This window comes from Propithecus coquereli, unplaced genomic scaffold, assembly GCF_000956105.1.
Source record: "Propithecus coquereli isolate 6110/MARCELLA unplaced genomic scaffold, Pcoq_1.0 Scaffold92, whole genome shotgun sequence".
Lineage (NCBI taxonomy): Eukaryota > Metazoa > Chordata > Mammalia > Primates > Indriidae > Propithecus > Propithecus coquereli.
The window spans coordinates 1,775,792-1,780,697 of record NW_012155507.1 but is presented as its reverse complement, the minus strand read 5'-3'; positions in this window follow the sequence as shown (position 1 = coordinate 1,780,697).

The window sequence follows — 4,906 nt, the reverse complement described above, 5'->3', positions numbered from 1 at the left end:
GTTTGGAATGTCCCAGACAGTTCCACTTATCCATTGGGTGCTTTAACACAGCTAGCTGGAATGACTGGCATCAGGCTGGCTCTCTCTTTTTCCAAGCAGTCTTTCATCACTCAATAGTCTAATTTTAGCTTCTCTACATGGTGTCTGGATATCAAGGGACAGAAAGTGGAAGTTACAAGACGTTTTATTAGGTCTGAGTTTGGAACTCTCAGATCATGTTTTTTAATCACTTTTCTTCCTTGTCTTTGTAAGGCATCAGTTCATAATTTTCAATGACATTTTATTAACCAAAGCAAGTCACAATACAAGACTTTAAGAAAAAGTAGAGAACCAGACTCTTAAAGGTGGAAAGTCAGGAACATACAAGCACAGAAAAAATTGCTTTAGAATTTTTGGAAACAACTGCCTATGGTTTGGATATTTGTTCCCTCCAAACTTTATGTTGAAATTTGATCCCTAATGTTGGAGGTGGGGCTTAATGTGGGGTGTTTGTGTCATGGAGGTGAATCCCTCATGAATAGATTAATGCCCTCTCTCAGGGGTGAGTTCTCACTCTATTAGTTCCCACAATGGCTGGTTGTTAAAAAGAGCCTGGTACCTTCCTGCATCTCCCTTGCTTCCTCTCTTGCCATGTGATCTCTGCACACACCAGCCCCCCTTCATCTTTCACCATAAGTGACAGCAGCCTGAGCCCCTCATGAAATGCAGGTGCCCAATCTTGAACCTTCCAGCCAACCACAATAGTGAGTAAAATATACCTTTTTCCTTTATACATTTCCCAGCCTCAGGTATTCCCTTATAGCAACACAAAACAGACTAAGACAGAAATTGGTACCAAAAGTGGGGCATTGCCATAAAAATACCTGAAAATTTGGAAGTGACTTTGGAACTGTTAATGGGAAAAGGTTGGAAAGCCCAAAAGAAGACAAAAAGATAAGAGACAGTTTTGAACTTCTTAGAGATTGGTTCAGTAGTTATGACCAAAATGCTGATAGAAATATAGAGAGTAAAGGGCATGATGACCAAGTCTTAGATGAAAATGGGGAATTTATTAGGAAATGGTACAAAGGTCACTAATGTTACACCATAGAAAGGAACTTGGATGCATTGTGTCTATTCACTGGGGCTTTGTGGAAGGCCAAACTTAAGAGTGATGACCTAGGGTATATGGCAGAAGAAATTTCTAAGGAACAAAATACTCAAGGAGTGATGTAGTTACTTTAAACAGCTTGTGCTCAATTATCAGGAAAAGCAGCAAAAGAATAATCTAAAGGAAGAATGTATAATTTAAAGGGAAGCAGAGTGAAAAACTTTAGAAAATTTATAGCCTGGCCATGTGGTAAAAAAGTAAAGAGTGTATTTAGGAGAGAAACTAAGGGTGCATCAGAGAGACCTCCTGCTAAAGAGATTAGCAATGTATAAAAGGGAGCCAAGTGCTAATAGGTAAAACAGTGGGAAAAAGTCCAAAAGGTATTTTAAAGATCTGCAAGGGTCCCTCTCCCATCACAGGCCCAGAGGCCTAGGAGAACAGAATGGTTTGGGGGGCATAAGCCTGGGGCACCACTGCCCTGGTCACCTTGGCACACTGCTCCCTCCATCTTAGCTAGAGTCTGGGCTCAAATAGCTCCAGGTACTTTTCAGGAGAATGCAAGCAGTAATCCTTGGTTGCTTTCATGGGGTGTTAAGTTTGCAGGCACCCAGAATACAAGAGGCATGGAAACTTGGAAGCTTCAACCCAGATTTCAGAGAATGTACCAGAATGCCTGAGACCCCAGGTAGAGACTTGCTGTAGGGGTGCAGCCATCATGGAAAAGTCCCTACCTAGGCAATGTCTAGTAGAGCTGCAGCAGTGAAGCCACTGCCCTCCAGATACCAGAATTACAGAACTACCATCAGCATGTACCTTCAGCCTAGAAAAGCCTTGGGAGCCACCCCTTGCACCACTGTGCCACAGATGCAGAACATTGAGTCAAAGGAGTTTTTTTTGTTTTTTTTGTTGTTGTTGTTGTTTGTTTTTTTTTGGCTCTTTAAGATTTAATGTCTGCCCTGCTGGGTTTCAGACTTGTGTGGGGCCTGTTGCTCCTTTCTTTTCACCGATTTCTCCCTTTGGGGATGGATATGCTTACCCAATGCATCTACAGTCATTTTATCTTGTAAGTAAATAACTTGTTTTTGATTTTACAGGTTCACAGCAGAAAGGCACTTACCTTGAGTCCCAGATGAGACTTTTTACTTTGAAACTTGAGTTGATGCTGAAACAAGTTAAGGCTTTTGGGACTATTGGGGATGGAATGATTATATGATGCACGTGAGAAAGACATGAGTTTTGAGGGGCCAGGTGTAAAATGCTATGGTTTGGATATGGTTGGTTTGTTCCCACAAAAACTCAAGATGAAATTTGATCGCCAATGTGATGGTGTTGGGAAATGAGGCCTAGTGGGAGGTGTTTGGGCCATGGGGGTGGATCCCTAATGAATGGCTTGGTGCCATTCTCACAGTAGTGAGCCCTCTCTCTCACAAGACTGGATTGGTTTTTGAGGGAATAAATTAGTTCCCCACTACAGTAGGTTGTTATAAAGCCATGACATCCCTCAGGTCTGGTCCCTCTTTGCACAGGCTTGCTTTCTCTTTCACCTTCTCCACCACATTTTGATGCAGCATAAAAGCCCTCACCAGAAGCCAAGCAGATGCCAGTGACATGCTTGTTGTATAGCCTACAGAATTGTGAGATAAATAAAACTCTTTTCCTTATAAATTACCCAGTTTCAGTTATTCCTTTAGAGCAACAAAAAACAGACTAAGACATAATCTATCACAATACACCCTCTTGCCACAACAATCAACGTATTTCCAAAATGCAAAACACACTAATTCTCCTAAAGCCTTATTCCACTATGGCCTCAGCTCAGAGTCAAGAACCTCATTATCAGCATTAATTTCAGAAGTGGATGAGGCTCCTTAAGCATAGTCATGTTCTAGAAACCTGTGAAATAAAACGATAAGTTATCTGTCCTCAGAGATTCAATATACCATGGTAACACAAGACTTAAATAACTATTATAGTTCCTACTATTCATTTAAACAATAAGAAAATAAAGGTACACTGGTACAACCGTCCATTAAAAACTGTGCCAGGAGCATGTAATGAGTTTCCTCTTCTTAGGAGACAGAAGATGTTCCTTGATTAGTGTCTAATTCTGCTTTTGGGAATAGGTTTCTAATCCATTTTTCTCAGTGGTCCTTGGCTCCACCCTCTAAGTCTTCCACATTTTTTCACAAAATACAGCCTGTGTTTTCAATTGAATAATTCCCTTAGCCTTCTGACTGCCAATAGAAAACTGGTAGCCTGGGGCTTCTTTTCAGTTTGAATGATCTCTATAACTTTTAGTCCAGACTTCTTTTGCAAATATAATGAAAAATTAAAATGTTCTGGAGTATTCTGTGAAACTTATTTCGAATCATCCCATGCCACATTCATAATTCTTTCTTAGATTTACCTCTCTCTACTGTGGGAGTGTCTGGCTGCTGTGACACATCATCTAAAAAATTTTTAACAGTCATTTCATCTGGTCGAGGGGATCCTATAGCAACAAATTTAAATATTATTGAGGTTTATAGAAAGGTTTTACAGTTGCAACTTTGACTTTATCTTGATTGTTAGGGTATAATTTAATAGCTTCACCATGATCTTTGCATTTTGGTATTTCTTACTTTTAAAATATTTTGCCAACTGGGTCCAAATTCTCCTTCCAAATACAACTTTTCCTTCCTATCTTACCTTTCTCTTGCAATATATTATCATACTTTACTAAAGTAAACTATTTGCCACTACCAAACATTCTGGCCAAAAATCTCCTCATACATATTTACAATATATTAGATATATTTTCTCTCTTCTCTCAGGTGAGAGTGCCAACAAACTTTTTGCCAATATATTAAATATAATGTTTTACATTTTTTCAGCTTTTAATCATAACAATTTCCTCACTGTACTCCTGATCTCCATTACTAGTTGTCTCATCACTTTTCCACCTGCCAACCAACATTTGGTCTCAAAATCAGTGCATGTATTTTAGCTTTTTGTTAGAGTAGTATTCTACTTTTAGATATTAATTTTTGTATCGAGTATCCATTGCAGCATATCAAAACATCTAAGGCATAATGGTTTAAAAATATGATGAATATGATTTCTAATGATTCTATGAATTGTCTTGCTTTTTTGTGCACTTCTTCAATAACATGTGTGCTGGTGTCACTCCTGAGGTTATATTAATCAATGGGCTTGACTGGAGTTAAAACATCCACAATGACTGCACTCAAAGTTTTGGCACCTTAGTTGGGATAACTGGAACAGCTAAAGGCCTTATAGGTCTCTTTTCCACATATGTTTGTCCCACTAGGATATTCCTACTTCTGAAAGAGCAATTTCTAAAAGAGCAAATAAAAAAGTGAATGTCCTTTTAAGGCCTAGGACCGTACATAACACTATATCAGTTGTGTCATATTCTATTTATAGTAATAAGTTAAAAGATGAGCCAAAATTCACACTGAAGAAAGATAGACTACCTTTTCATGAGAAAAGTGGTATGTTCTTATAGGAGTGAGAAGAATTGTTGAAGTCCTCCTTTGCATATGCTCCATCAGAGGTTGTGCATTATCCTATGTAACACTAAAGAACAATGAATAGGTTAAGACTTTGACAATGTGGTTGGGCCTACATTGAAGACATCTTGGGTATATTTAACTATAAAATGTTAACTAGAATTTAATTCATGAGAACTCTCAAATAATCATTTTTTTTATCATTTCAACCTATCTGAATGAGCCTAATAAAAAATGTTACTTCAAGAAAATAGTCAACTTTGAAGAGATATTCCAGATTTAGCTTTGTCTCCTACACCTTTAT